Source organism: Zeus faber (assembly GCF_960531495.2).
Source record: "Zeus faber genome assembly, chromosome: 7".
Lineage (NCBI taxonomy): Eukaryota > Metazoa > Chordata > Actinopteri > Zeiformes > Zeidae > Zeus > Zeus faber.
Window position 1 is genome coordinate 6,625,383 of NC_137203.1, and position 16,994 is coordinate 6,642,376.

Genomic DNA, 16,994 nt, shown 5'->3' on the forward strand with positions numbered 1-16,994 from the left:
TGTGTGTGTGTGTGTGTGTGTTCTCTATGCTGTGAGATTTGTTTATTCTGCACCGACTGTCCGTATGGTTGCACAAACATTTGACATATTTTCTTTGATTGTATTTCTCTGTAAAGCGCATTGTGTTGCCCTGGTGTCAAATGCGCTTTATAAATAAAGTGTGACTCCACTTGACTTGACTTGACGTCGGCCCCCGGCCTCAGAGGACAGAAGAGCGGAGGCGATGAAGTTAATTCGATGGCAACGTTCCAAACCGTGACAAAACTGCAGACGAGGGAAATAAGTCAGTATTTAAAATATAATTGTGCCGTTTGTTTCGTTTGACGTTAAGCACCAAACCAACGCTAATAGCTGAGGTAATATAATAGATGTAATTTTCTAGAAAGTTACTTGCTGCAGGATCCACAATAGAGTTTAGGGTATTAGTATGTGAGTTGAATGTCTGGAAGATGAACTCCATCTTATCAATGCTCTTAAAAAACGGGAGCGTAAAATGACAGAACGGGTGGTGTCGCGGCGATGTCTCCAGAGTGTTTCTTGCTGCCGATTTTATAGAGATTCACACAAAGTTTACTGACTCGTCGTGAATGACGGAGGTCATTTCACCGCCGGGGGTGTGGGCTCAGCAGCTCATTTGCACTTAAAGCTACAGACGCAGAGAAACAACCCATCGGAAAAATGACTGAAACAGAGGGGTGTAGAGGCACGCTAGAATGGCTGGAATGCATAATCTGAGAGGTATTTTCTGCAAAAAAAAAAAACTTCAAAAAGATGTTTTGGGGACCTCTCAGGCCTATATTAGCTCGCTTAAAATGAGTATAAATGGTGACCTCTAAGGTTTCCTCATAACGATAATTGTCCTGCAAATCTGAGCGTACGCGCACGACACAGCTGTTATGCAACACATTGGCCACTAGGTGGAGCTACTTGTACATCAGTTGCATAAAAAACTCAAACAGAGCCAGAGGTGAAGGAAAACAGAGAAGAAGTGAGAAGTGAGGGTGGAAAAACAAGGCGAGGAGAGAGAAAAAGGGGAGGAAACGTCAGCGTGAGCAGCAACGAAGACGTTCTTCCCTTGGTCCCTGGTGGTCTGATCGGCGTCCCCCCCCCCCCCCACCCCGGGGCCTTTCACGCCCCCCCTTCCACCACCTGAACCCACGTGCACGCACACGCGCGAGCACGCACGCACACCCACACACGGAGGCATCAGTCTCAGTGTTGAAGAAGTACGTCGAGATTCGAACACTGCAACCTTGAGTGTAAAATCATTATTTTTACTCTCAAACTACACACCGCCGTACTACTAATGCAGGTGCTGAAATAAATGACTAGGATGTAAATTAAATGTAGATTACTATTATGTAAATTGCCAGGACACCTTCATCACTATTCTTTGTCAATATGTAACAAACATTCTGCATAAAGAAAGGCAGAGCAGTACTTTATAAAGTATTACAGGCTGTGTTGCAGTATGTCAGGGCATTGGATTTGTTAGTACTTTATGGAAGCACTTTTGCTTTTAATACTTTAAGTACGTTTTAACTTAAGTGCAAATGTCAATCTGGTACTTTCCTTTCCAACCACAGTGATTTTGTGTCAGGGCGCGACAGGGTTCACGCCCTGTAAAGTAAAAGGTCTCGGTACTTCTTCCACCACTGCTAGAATTCTAGAGCGTGATCGTCCCGGAGCTTTTTTCTCATCCGGGTGTTATGGCTCCACCTTTCCTCTGCGCCCGGAGTCACCCGGCTGCAGGTGCCCGCTCCCGTCACGTAATGAGGGTCCATCTATTTTCTTCACCTGCTTTTTCGCCGACGCCGAAAGCCCTTCCACACGGTAACATGTTGAGGGCGTTCAGAATGACAACTCTCGATTTGGTGCTTGTCCTGCGCTGTCGCTCTGGATAACGTCATTGAAATGTGGCCGCGGGCGCTGTCCGTGGTGCTTAAGAAGCAGCAGTTCAGCTGGAAGCTACGCCGGCTGTCCAGGGTGCTGACCCCTCCAAGAGGGGGCTCACCCACGTCGTGTGAAATGAGTCGAGAGAGAGAGAGAGAGAGAGAGAGAGAGAGAGAGAGAGAGAGGGAGAGAAATTCAGGCGACAATCAGACGACAAGTAACTGAGCCGCCACTGCAGTGCGCTGTTACTACTAGACGTCCGTCTTACTGTCGTTTCGCATGATATTCTCATACGCTTTATTTACGGGGCATTTTCAGCTAAATTTGACGGCTAAATTATTATACACCGGAGTTCAAGGAGAACCGGTGCCGTTCTCCGCTGGATGCTTTCCTTTAAGTATATAGTAAATCAAACACAAATTTCAGGCATTTGACCAATCAGAAAGGTTGACTGAGACTCTTGAGAGGGGCCGAAAATACAGGCCCGCTTTAGTCAACGCGGTTGTTATGGAGGCAAACAAAAGCAAACTCACGCTTCCTTCAAGTGCTTTCATGTTATTTTACATCAAATAAAAAAAATAAAAAATAAATCATAACCGTATAATAAGCGCACTGTGAATAACCAAAGTAGCTCCTGCGGTTGGCCTCCGCTCTCAGTCAAACAAGCAAATAAACATATTTCGTCTCAAACTCAACCTCCCCGCAGACGTCTCCGCTACTCCTCCCGTTGGGACTCGGAGGGCCTAAATACACAGTTTAATCCGGAGTAAATAAAGCACAGGTGAGCCTGTGTCGAGCAGCTGGACCACTCCTGGCGCCGTTTGCCTTCCAGGCGGCACGTTCCGGCGCCTGCCTCAGCTGCCACAACAACGGCTCCTGTCTCTCCAAGAGGAACACTTCTTGGGGGTGATTCACAGAGTGATATTAGACGGTCGGCCGTTTGGAATTACATAACAGTCGCCGGCCGCCGACTGTGGAGCGTGCAGGAGTATTCGGTGTTTTACAGAGGCAGAATGGGTATGAAGCGAAACATTAAAAATAAATAATTTCGAGGGGCACGCCAGGGTGGATAATCCGCTGTGGTCCGTTTGAATTTTCTCTAACAGGTCAAATCCCTTCTCCAAATTGTTCCTATAAACTTCTGCACATTTGGCGCCGGGCTGTTATGTAAATCAAACTGAGCATAACCGGATGCCAGATTATTCATGCTTCGTAGTATAACCCTCTGGCCTGTTCCGAGACGCCGTATATTCTTCTTTAGGAAAGCAACTGCAACCAACCGTGCCTTTCTTTTAATATCACAATATTTTTAAAATATTAAACGCACTGGTGTTCTTTTTGTTTCGGCTGAAGCCCCTTCTATCCTAAAGCACACTGACACGTCGTCCTCAGTCTGTACCATTACAGCCATATTGATGTAGAAGAGGGTAAATGATATTGTTTTATTTTAAAATACAAATAGTATGGATTCTAACTTTCAAACCCCCAAAGAAAAAATTTTAGTTTAAAGCCGAGAGTAGCTGTGTTTTAACGTATTTGAATGCAGCGGGCACATTTTGGGTGAATGCTATGCAAATGTACTTTATCAATAAAAATCGACTCCTCTTCCTCTGATGTACCTTTTACCTTCTACTTCAAAATCCAATTCATGTTCTCTATTCTATAGAGCCCTGTATCCATTCAGTGAGTAAGCTGCCTGTTACCTGGTAGAACCATGGACCCTCACAAAGCTGAAGTTACGACGACACCCCACGGCGTGGCGATAGAGAGGGGGAGGAGAGAGAGAGGGAGAGACAATTGGACAGCGAGGGCTGAAGTGAGACGGGGTCGAAAGTGTCAATAAAATGAAAGAGACTGCAACACGCCGGAGTCAGTAAACACATAGCAGCGCACAAGGTAAATAGATGCACATTTAAGCAAACACACGCACCCAACAACCACTCGGGCATTCCCTCGGGAATGCTCTCGCACGCGCACATGCACACGCACACCCCCACACACACACACACACACACACACACACACACACACACACACACACCCTCTCTTTCTCTCTCTCAGGACAATAGCACATGCGTGAAAACAAAGTGCAGGTACATAATGCACACACGCAGAGATGCACAGTTTGCAGAAACTAACATTCTCAAGTGTCCCACTGGCAGGAGTGTCACAGTGAAGCTGGGTTTAATTTAGCTGTAAGCGCGAGGGAAGGCGAGGCCCGTTCTCGGTCCGGAACGGAACAATTGCATTAGAAGCAATGGGAGATAACTGTTTTGCTGTCTTTTATTTCTGACACGTCGGCCAAAATTGATCCGCGCCACTAGTCAGACGTGAAATTCAATGTCTACCGATTACTTTTTCACACAGGGACCAAATGGCACGCAAACGGCCCACTTAGGTACGGTGATTATATTTCTTATGTTCTTGTGAAGTTTACAAATAAAAGGTCATATTTTTATGGGTATTTATGTGCAGTTTCGTTTTCGAGAGTCTTGCAAAGACTCACATTGTCCGCGCCATGAAAGTATAATGCTCTTAACACTTCTATGACATCACAGATTAAACCTCTTCATAATCTATATATCTATATATCTCTATAAATGTTTCCCTCGCGCAAATGAGCGTGCATGTCCAGCCCACACGCCCATGCACACACCTACATGTGACCCCACCACCCTGAATCTAGTCTCCCAGGGCTGGCTGGCAGACATAATTATGATTGGTTGGCTTCTTGACCCTCTATCTGCCAACCAATCAAATTGAGGGATGATTATCATATGTTTGAAAAGTGCCTGTGAGCGCTTTCACAGAAATGCTGCTCCACTGTTTTTGGTGTCACTCTTCTTTTCTTTCTTTCCTAGGGGGGAGAACAATCCCTCCCCCTGGCTTTTCTCATCAATGTAATTAACTTTCACGCATGCACGTGGGCGGGCACGCGCGCACACACACACACACACACACGCACGTACGCACACGCACACACACACACACACACACACACACACACACACACACACACACACACACAGTTCCTCTATCTGCATTCATACAGTTTATGTCTTTCTGTAACTTTACAAGAATCTGGCTTTACTCAGAAATTAGCGATGTGCACAGAGGATTTTAGGGGCGGGGGCGAAAACCAGAAATCGGGCACTTTTCAGCGTCGTATGCGCGGAGGTCACTTTACACCTTACACTGTTTTCTGTACCATGGGGACACCTAGAGAACACTTTTGCAGCCTTTTTTTTTTTTCGACCTCAGGGGCATCAGGGGCGTGGTAGGCATCCTCTCGGAGAAGCTGTAACCCAGCAGCAGGACTATGGTGTGACGGGATCAGACACTGCAGTCCAGCGCTTCACAGGTTCAGATCCTGATTTCCTTTTCGTCACTTAACGTTGGGTAAGATGCTTGCATCGGATTACGCCTGGCCAGCGCATCCCGAGGCAGCCCCGCATTAGTAATGTGCTTTTCTCCATTCGATTAGCCTTTCAACGAAGCAAAGAGCAAAGACGGTCTGGGAGAGCAAGCCAAAGAACAGAGTGTGCACACCAAATGGGAGATTTCTGCCAATCGGAATGGTGCGTGTGATGTGACACTAAACACTATCAAAAGACGGGGATGGAAAGTGATACAGGGGGAAAGGTCCGTGTGAGTGTGTGTACGTCACGTGATTTTGATGCTGAACGCCACCATTCTTGTGCATCGTGGTTGCATCTTCAGGGACGTTTGTGCAGTGTAAGTGTGTGTGTGTGATGTGTGCTTCTAGGGATGTTTGTTTATGTGAGTGTTTCTAGACCTCTGTGAAAATTAATGAGTCTGTATGTTGTCATGAGCCTGTTTGAGCATGCCGTGAGTGTGTGTGTGTGTGTGTGTGTGTGTGTGTGTGTGTGTGCGTGCGTGCGTGGTGTATGGTGGTTTAAGATTACTGGGCACTGAATCCCAGACTGCATGTGAGGCAGCTTGTGCGTCTGTTCCTACTGCCTGTCTGTATCTGAGCACATCTTAGGTTCTCTTTGTGTGAGAATGTTGATTCGGTGTTTGTGTGAGTGCCCGTTTGTACTCCAGGGGGCGCACTCCCTGTCAGGTCGAACCCGCTGGCCTATAAAACAAATACGGAGAGCCGACCCAGAGCATTCTGATTACAGTGCGGAGCAGCTTTTCTCAAGGTAACGTTTTACTGGCACACAGCTGCATGCTGCCGAGACGCTCTGCCCTAATCTATAAATCTCCGGCTCCGCCCTGCTACAGCAAGGTGGTGGCAAGCGTGAACCCAAACCCGAGGCTTCAAATCTTCCCTCCCGGAACAGGGGATGCCAAAATCACTGTGTCCATTTGATATGCCTGTCTGTGCTTTGGGCCTACTTGTACGGCTATAACTATGTAACTATGTGAATGAATGAGTGTGACAGTGTACTGTGTGCGTATGGTGCTGAGATACTGTACGTTTGTCTAAAAAGTAGTGTTACCACGTAGGAGAGCACGACTACATGTGTGAGAGGTGCTTCTGTGCACGTGCCCGTGTTTCCATGCGTGTCAGCCTCCTGCAAACTCTCTCCTCTTTTTTTTTTTTTTTTTTTCGTACGGACTAACAGAGATGGGGGAATGAACTCAGGACTAGTTGGCTGGTTATTCCTGTCCATACGCCTGTCACTTGCATGTTCGCACCTTCACTCCACACCCCCACGTGTCTGTTCTCAGGGTCTGTGTGGGCCCCGTTCTGTGTCTGTATGCCATTAGTCGTTTTTTTTTTATTTTTTTTTTTTTTTATGTGCTTGTGCGTGAGTGTCTGGCTTGTTTGGCTAATTCTGTCTGGCAGAGAATGTCCCGAGGCAAGAATTTGGAGAGGAGAGTGTCGGCTACTCCGCCGATATGTGACACCGTGCCAACACGGGCGTGCAGCCACTTGTGATTAGAACGGTCCAACGCTCCCCTATCATAGCCTCCTCACTGCCAGAAACAGATCCAGAGTGCTGCAAAGGAGAACGCTACACCTCCAAAAACCATAAAAAAAAAAAACACAACAGGACGGGAATGTCGCAAACAAAATACGGGAACCCATCGGCAAAAACGGCGGTGGAACGCGACGTACAAGCAATATCGTTCACACGTTTTCTCTCAAAGTAAGGCGCGGCGTCGGTTGCGGAGGAGGATCTTCCGGTGCCTTTCTCCTCAAAGCGCTCGCCAACAAGCGTCGGCTGCCAAATTGTACAGCAAAGCATGTATGTCAGCCTCAGTGGGAAGTTCAGTGCTCCCACCGCGCGCCAAATGCCGGAGCCATGTCCCCTATTAAGGTCCATATTGACAGTGGCTGCCATGTTGTTTCAAGGCGCTGTCGCTTTCTCTAGTGTGCAAATCACGCTCGTCTCATGTGTCGCGGGCGCCGCCTTCCCCGCCGATCTGTCGGCTCCTGTCTCCATTACTCTCTCCCTCTCTCTCTCTCTCTCTCTTTCTCTCTCTCTCTCCCTATGTCCCTCTCGCTCTCTCGTTCAATCGTAGTGTCTCGTCTCCTCGGGGTCGGCGTTCACGCGCAATAAAAGAAGACATCCTTCTATTTCTCCTTTTCCCGTCTCTGATCTCTCTCCCTCCACCTCTTATTTCCTCTTATTGAACTCTCTCCCCCTCTATTTATCTCTCCGTCTCTCTCTCTCTCTCTCTCTCTCTCTCTCTCCCCTTTCTCCACACTCTGCTTCCTCCACCTGCTCCCCCTCCCCACCTCCACCCCCTTCTCTTTCCTTTTTCTCCATCTCTTTCGCTCTCCGTCAATCCCCCCCCGAACTTCCGGAAAACCCCCCCCCGCGGTTGAGCCAGTGCGAGCGGGGACAAACCTGATCCTGCGACGCGAGGAGGCCCCTGCTGCAAAGCCTAATGAACAAGACGATGAGACAACCTGTCCCCGAAACACGGGTCAACACCGGTGCAGCATTGTCGAAAGGCGGCGGCCAGAGCTCGGTACTTTCCCAAACTTCCATACCGATGCTGGCGAGGGTAGCGCGGCATCAGCCACGCAAGCCACGACCGTGGCTGGAGAGAACGTTTGTTGTCGATGCTGCAACCACATCGCCGATTGGTAAACATTTTAAACCGCTTCCCAGCCCCTCGGCCCATATTACGCCGGCGGGCCACCCTGACGGCGACGGGGCTTCTGTGCCCCCGGGCGTTTGTGGGCGTGTCGGCTCAATACTCTGGCACGGTGGGGGAGAGAGAAATGCTTACGATCATTTATTTTGAATGAGGACAAAGGCCTCTACCTCCAGTGGGGGAGTTTTTTAAAACGTTGTCTCTGTTTTCCTAGGAACCCCCCAACTTTATGTAAGGAGGAATGTTCTTTCTCTATACAATGTCAATTCTAACATGGAAGAACCAGGTCAGATTTCGTCCTGTTTACCTTGTAAGGAGATGAAGAATAACCACAGGGAGCCTGGAGGTGCATTGTAAGGGATTGTAATCCATGTCTGCCAGGTCATTTACAAGTGCCTGTGAATTTACTGTTTGAGGTTGGCATCCAGGGAGACAGTTGAGGGACACAGACTTGTAAATGACTTCTGACCCAAGCCACCCCCTCTGTTGTTTTATAAAGCCCTCTTGATCAGAAATAAGATCAGACTGGGTTGAACACTGCTTTGGGGCACTACTGAACCTTATTCTTTATTCTGCAGAATAAATAATCTTGAATATTCTCAGTTGTTGTTTTCTTGTAGCGGGCAGGTTCACCTCACTGATCATTGCAGAAGAATTTCTTCCACTGCACTGCTGCCTCACAGCAAGAAGGCCCTGGGTTCGATTCCCACCTGGGGAGCTGTTGGCACCGTGCTCTGGCGGGTCATCTCCCAATTAGGAACCTTTCTGTGTGGAGTTTGCATGTTCTCCCCGTGCTCACATGGGGTTTCCTCCACCTAACGTCAGTAAGGACCCCCACCAAAAACATGCACACATCATCGTCTGACCAGCGATGGACATTTGGAACCAGGTCCCCGGGCGCGTCGTCAAATGCTGCCCACTGCTCCTGGCTGGCCCCCCGGAGGAAGGACATGCCAGGAGGGGTCAAATGCAGAGGCCACATTTCACCATCCAAAGCATATGCAAGTGTTGTAGTGTGGCGTGTCGTGTGATCAGTCATCACAATCAAGATTCTTATCCTTCTAATATCAACTGGCTACTGTGAGCGTGGAAAACATTTCCGACCTCACTCCTTTTCCATATTTAATATACATTATATAGATAGAAGGTGCCGTGCCTACTTATTTTTTTTATTAAAATGGTGTAGTTTGTTTACTCGGCAAAACAAATAACCTCTTGAAAAAAATTACGTAAATCATCTTGCCATCCGTCCCTTAAAATTAAGAATTGTCCTGGCTGAAGAAAGATAAAATGATGTGTTCCTTGTTTTATCGATAATTTAAGTGACATTTTTAGTTTCAAATAATAGGAACAATGCAGTGGTCCGAACCTCCATTTTCCAAGGACCAGCGCCGTTGACAGCGTATCTTCCTTCCTATTGGCCGTCGTCTGTGCTGCTCATTTGCATAAAGTTTCAACCTGCTCATCTTTCCTTGTCGGTGTGAAGCCGTCAGTTTGTCGCCGGTCGTCGCTCTGCCCCCCTGCAGGTGGATGAAGCCGCGCTCCGTCTGAAATGCATCGCAGCCTGTCGACGGCGGTGTGACCCGAACATTACAGTACATTATCATTTTGCTTTACCGGACTTTCATTTAGTTTAGCAGTTCATATTGTCTGTCAATTACAGCAGGGGTTCCAAGACTGGGGTCCTCGATGGATTTGCAGGAAAAATGATACATACAGTATATAACAGTGTTTCTCAAATGGGGGTACCCGTACCCCTAGGGTACAATAAAAATATTGTAGTTATATAGTTATATAACGTTAAAAAAAAACCACATACGACACACATACAATACATAATTTATGTTAATTTTATTTATTTTCCTCCCAATGCCAGTGATCGGGATACTAAGCTCAAAAAACAACCAGTGTGTGGTGTGGGGATGGTGTGGTCGGAGCAGCCTCACCTGTCCTGGGTCTAGGTAATTGGAGTCCAGGATCAGTGTGGCTTAACACCTGTTGCTCGTCGGTTGGTCTTGCGAGCAACAGGTAAAACCCCCATCCCCACACACACTCAGGAGAGGAGCCCTTGTCATGACATGCTGCCCATCTGCTCCGGGGCTTGTTCCACCGAGCCCGCTCTCTACAACAAACTTGTGTGTCTGAAACCCCGTCGTCCGTGTCTCTGTGCCGGAGGGCCCATAAAACGCCACTTGGCTGGCTTGTGGCAGGCGGAACTCCTACACTGGCGCCTGAACAGGGGCTCTCCGGCACGGGGGAGTGTAGAGAGTGGACGAGGTGGAACAAGCCCCGGAGCAGATGGACAGATGGATTTCATGACGAGGGCTCCTCTCCTGAGTGTGTGTGGGGAAGGGGGTTTTACCTGTTGCCCATTGGGCCAACAACAGGTATACGGCCACACTGACCCTGGGCACCAATTACCTAGGCTGCTCAAACAACACCATCCATTTTTTCCATATTTATTTCAATGTCAACCCCGCGCATGATGGAGATCTTGATTTTGAGGTTTTTCTCCAAGTTTGTTTCCCTCCAATCAGAGTTAAGACGTCCAAAGGTGGCCTTGCCTTGAAGAGGTTTGGGATGCGGGGGAGTTTGAGTTTGAGGACGGTAGCTCACAGGGATGGGTGACGGGTGACCGCAGAGAGGGATGGGTTCAGTTTGGGGTCGTGCAGGAGGAGACACATTTTCCTATAAACTTGTATTTCCTATTTCTTCCTCTGGCGCTGTTTTTTTTTTTTTTTTTACTGATTGCTCCTTTAAAGCTTGGTTAACGAGTCCCCCCTCCCGCTCTCCCATTCACCCCAACCCCACCCGGCTCGCTCCCTCATCCAGCTGCCGCCGTCTCCCATCTCCAGCGCTCCCTAATCACACGTGTGCAGCATTCATCCATGGCTGTCACTCATGCAGAAATGTTAGCTCTGTCACTTCCTCTCTGCCCCCCCCCCCATCCTTAGCTTTTCAATTTGTCATTTCTACCCCCCCACTCTCCCCTGCTCCTCCTCCTCCTCCGCACTCTCATCTCCCTCATCCGTTCATCTCTTGCTTTCTCCCCTTCCTCCGCTTCCACCCAAAGGGAAACAGGAGAAAGGACGAACAAAACAAGAGAAACGAAACAAGTGAGATCCAACAGTATGTATGAAGGTTTATTAAATACCACACTATCTATCTATCTATCTATCATCTATCTATCTATCTATCTATCTATCTATCTATCTATCTATCTATCTATCTATCTATCTATCTATCTATCTATCTATCTATCTATCTATCTATCTATCTATCTATCTATCTATCTATCTATCTAGAATGTCATTATGATACATATACATACGTAATATGATATGGATTATAAGTTAATTCTCAAGGGAAAACTAATATATGAGTATATTTGTTCATCTAAACAGAGATATAGAGAGAATAGTGTTAGTTACACACACACACACACGCACGCACACACGCACGCACACACACACACACACACACACACACACACACACACACACACACACACACACACAGGGGAAAGACATGCATTACCTGCATTTCTTTTCTGTTCATTTTCATGTGCGACAAGACACACTGTGAAACATTCGACAACCGTGTGTATCCGCGGCGACGATAAACCCAAACTCCAGTTATTCCAATTTGGAAGTTTTTATTTGTTATCCGGGCGAAGAATGAACCCAATTCAGAGATCCCGAAACGCACCCCGTGAGATGGAGAGGAATTCGCACGGAAAGTTACGCAGGGAAATCATTTGGGAGCGGAAATGATTAAAGACGCTAAAATGCGACATGGGTGGAGGGTGGGGTGTGGTTCGGGGGGTAGCGGCACGAGGAGCTAATGGCCGACGTTCCCACTCATCCGACGCCGACAAATCTAAATAAAAAGGCAAGCCAGGGGGAGGCCGTGGCAGCACCGAGAGGCGGAGAAGCACGACTTGCTGGTGGAAAGTGACAGCTCAACATTTTAATGAAATTACGATGTTTTCCATACGGCGCGGTGGGAAGATAGAGCTGCGGGGAAAAAAAAATGAAAGCGTTGTTGTTCAGGGAGCGCCTGAGTGCTGTAAACCGTCACAGCCAAGTCCCACTGCAGATCATCTAATCCTAACTCCCAAATAACTTTTTCATGCTTGCTGTCATTCGGCGGATTCGGGCTGGCTTTTAATTGGTTCATCCGTCTGGTAAATGGCTAAACCCAGAGAACTGCGTGAGGTAATAATGCTCTCTCTCCCTCTCTCTCTCTCTCTCAGTCGCTCTCGCTCTCACTCTCACTCTCTCTTTCTCTCTCTCTCTCCCTCTCTCACTGTTTCTCTCTCTCTCTCTCTCTCTCTCTCTCTCTCTCCCTCTCTATCTCTCTCTCTCTCGCTCTCTGTGAGTGTGCTGCTAATCAGAGGGACTGTAGACGGGTATCCAAGCGCAATCACAGACTTATACTCCTTGCTGTGTGTGTGTGTGTGTGTGTGTGTTTATGTGTGTGTGTTTATGTGTGTGCGCGCATTTCATTAGTTGGTGACTGACTGATTAGCTCTCAACTCCCGTGCTCTCAGAATGCCACTCACACAGACAACAAACAAAACACAGCACCCTCCTGTGTGTAACTATCTCCCCCCACCGCGCCTCACACACACACACACACACACACACACACACACACACACACACACACACACACACACACACACACACACACACACACACACACACACACAGACATACCACACACACGCGCAGAATAATTGTCCTTAACTTGTGCATATATTTCCTGGGCCATGATTTAATATGATAAACAGACACTAACGCAAACTCCCCAACTTATTTGCAATGGATTTAAACCTCATATGCAAACACCTTTCAACCCATCTATCTATCTATCTATCTATCTATCTATCTATCTATCTATCTATCTATCTATCTATCTATCTATCTATCTATCTATCTATCTATCTATCTATCTATCTATCCATTCATCCATCTATCTATCTATCTATCTATCAATCCATTCATCCATCTATCTATCTATATATATACTGTATTTCATTAGGATAGATTCACACATAAATATTGAATATACATATTATTATGTGATGGATTATAGTTTTTTTTTCAAGGGAAAACAAATATACGAGTATATTAGTTCATCTAAACAGAGATATAGACAACAGTCTTAGTCACATACACACACACACACACACACACACACACACACACACACAGACACACTCACTCACACACACGCACGCACACGCACACACACACACAGTTACTCTATCTGCATTCATATAGTTTATGGTTACGCACGCGTGCACACACACACACACACACACACATGTGCACACACGTGCACACACACACACACACACACGGCCACACACGTGCACGTACGCACACATGCACGCATACACATGCACACATGCACACACACACACACACGCACGCACACATGCACACATGCACACACACACACGCACACGCACGCGCGCGCGCACACACACAAACACACACACACACACACACACCCGCACACACTCCCACATCCCTGTCTCAGTAGCCTTTGGCAGTCGTGTACAGGCTCAATTTGTCTTCCTTTTGTTTTCTGGAGACAAAGACCACGAGCCTCTATCCGCAGGCACAGCTGCAGTCTTCTGTCTCGGCTGCGTCGCGCCTCATCGGCCGAGTTCAGAAAAGGAGAGGCTCCATCTGGTCAGTCCGCAGGACGACGGATCAACTGGATCTACTGCTATGACTCTATGTTAAGCAGAGAGAGATGCAAACTGTCAATGACGAGAACGAACAATTATTTAATCAGGCATTAACTTTGATCAGTTAATGCGACAGTATTTTCATGGCCCCCGACACTGATGGGGGTGAGGTGAAACCACGCTAAAATGCACTGAAACGACGACGCCGGGGAGCCATTGGCGGTAGTTTACAGACAGATCGAAACCGAGATCGACATGCCTGTTGTGTACGATGTGGAAACCAGACCAAAAGAACCCCGATGTGTGGCGCGTTGAACGCACACACACCCTCAGACACGCCCATGCTTTCCAACCGGAGCCACCGCTACACCCACGCCTCCGTTCCTTCTGGGAGAGAAAGCGCCTCTCGCCCCACGAAAACAAGTCGCCTCCTCTGCTCGTGAGCCCACTCTAGATTGAAGTCCCTCGGAGATTTGGGGGGTTTCGTTCGGGAGCGATGAGAGTCATTCCGTGAAAGATGCTGCTGTTTCATCGATCTTCATTTCATTTGCAGCGAGTCACATTACATCATGTGCTTAAACCTGCGCGCAGGGGGGCGAACGAAGCAAAGGAGCGTCGACATCAGTGGATCCAAGAATCCACGCAAAACAAAGACACCGAAGAAATGACGCTATTCGCCCGTAATGTAATTCAGTGATGAGAGGAAGCTCCGCAGTCATCCTAGTTCAATCAAAAAAAACCCCAAAAAAAACAAAAAACACAAAAGACAATTTGGGAGTTAATTGGGAAAGTCTCGAGGGAGGGGTTCTCGTATTGTAATTTACTAACCACTGGGTCGTATGTGCTTTGCGCCCCAAATCTCTTTTCTCGGCGGGAGCTGTGTTAGTCTCATCAGATTCCCAAATTGTCACCACGCTCTGTTCTTGTGGTGCTTAATAACTTTCCCGTCACGTTCAGAATGGTATCTCTCTCTCTCTCTCTCACACACGCACGCACGCACACGCACACACACACAAAATCTTCACTTCACAACAAATTTGTGAATGTTTTCACGTTCACGTTACAGACTTGAAGCCGGAATAACTTTTGAAATAGCATGTCAACAACGCGCTCCTTATATGTTTTGCTGCCGACGTTTGATACGAATGGGACCTGGTCAGCAATAGAGAACAGATGCGACTTATACCAGGGGCGGCTGCGGGTGGTCATGATACGGAAAAATCCAAGGAGCTTAAAATTTGCACCTTCAATTCCGACAGGCACATTATTTCGCTTATAAATCACCATTACGTCTCATCCAAGAGATCAAATATCTTATCAAATGGTCCATAGCAGGTGTCCTTTCCTCGTACTGCCAGAGTGGAGTCGCTTTCAAACAGCGGACATCTTGGAACTCTTGTGTTTCCAAAATGGTACACGTGTAGAACATTGGGATAATGAGTTTTTGTCATTGAGCAGCTGTTGAGAGTAATGAGCATTTAATCTTCGAGAGGGAGAGTGCCGTGAATATTCAAGCTTTGATCAACGCGAGGAGCCTTTCCCGTCCTGTCCTCCTCTCCTCTCCCTTCATCCTCAGCTTCCTTCATTTCTAGCTCTCCTCCTCCTCACCTCCGCCTCCTCTTCCTCCACCCACTTCTCTCTCAGCGCCTCCTGGACTTGTAAGCACTCCCACGGGACCGGGAGAGATTTGCATTGAACAAATATTGTCGAAATTAAAAACCATTTAAAGAAGATAACTTAGATATTAGGAACGTTTTGCGAGAAGTTTCTACTTTTTCCATTGACTTCCACTCAGTCTGGGGTTTTCTGAAACGACATCGAGTAGCCATAAGGCTGACCTGCTATGTTAAGCACTTCGGCATTGTGGTGTGGGGAGAATGTGGTTTGAGCAGCCACACCTGTCCTGGGGCCAAGGTAATTGGGGACCCAGGATCAGATTGGCTGTACGCCTGTTGCTCGTTGGCTGGTCTAACGAGCAAACGGTAAAGCCTCCATCCCCACGCACACTCAGGAGAGGAGCCCTTGCCATGACACGGGTCCATCTGCTCCTGGACTAATTCCACCGAGCCCACTCTCTACAATAAACTGTGTGTCTACAACCCCGTGTTCTGTGTCTTTGTGCCGGAGGTCCCTGAATTTTCAATCTTCATTTTTTCATCAAATTCATAATTAAATAACAGTAACCATGACCTCATGAATATAGGATTGGAAATATCATGAACACTGTGCTATTGCATAAGATTTTGCAATATGTCTGTTTCCTGGCTTGATCCTGTGATCATGACACGGCTCTCACACAAAATTCATATTCAATTATGGCGAAAACAATAAGGGAAAAGTGATTTGGCTTAATGTGTTTTCTTTTCGTGTGAGGAATCGAGAATATGCCATATTTCAGACAGCCAGTCAAATAAACAGACAGACACAGTTCAAGAGAGAGAATATTACCCCAGGACATTGAATATTTTAAAACCAGAGCCCATGAAGTAGTGATGTTGTGAGGCCAATCAGTAAGCGCATGGGCGGCGATCCAAATGCAATCATAGACAATTATACTCCTCACTGTGGCAATACACGTACGTGTGTGAGAATGCAAGTTATAAGTCACTGTCTTGCTGATTAGTCATCAACCTTCATGGTTGAAGACTCTCAGACAAACAACAAACATGAAACACCAGAGACTAGTGAGTGTGAATGTGTTCACTTGTCTGTGAGGGTGTTCACCAATCAGCCACAACATTAAAACCCCCTGCCTAACATTGTGTAGCTTCCCCTCGTGCCGCCAAAACAGCTGTGACCCGTGGAGTTATGGACTCCACAAGACCTCTGAAGGTGTCCTGTGGTATCTGGCACCCGGACGTTAGCAGCAGATCCTCTAAGTCCTGCAAGTTGTGAGTTGAGCTGGTTGTTCCAGGCACATCCCAGCGGAACATTTCCCAGAGCACCACGCTGCCTGCACCGGCTTGCCTTCTTCCCCTAGTACATCCTGGTGCCGTCTCTTCTCCGGGTAAACGACTCACACGCACCCGCCCATCCGCATGATGTAAAGGAAAACGTGATTCGTCAGACCAGTCACCTTCTTTCATTGCTTCCTGGTCCAGTTCTACGCTCACGTGTCCATTGTAGGCGCTTTTGGTGGTGGACAGGGGTCAGCATGGACACCCTGACGATCTGCAGCTACGCCGCCCCATACGCAGCAAGCTGTGAAGCACTGTGTGCTCTGACACCTTTTTCACCAATTTCTGCTACAGTAGCTCTTCTGTGGGATCGGACCAGATGGGCTAGACTTTGCGATCAATGAGCCCATGGGCGCCCATGA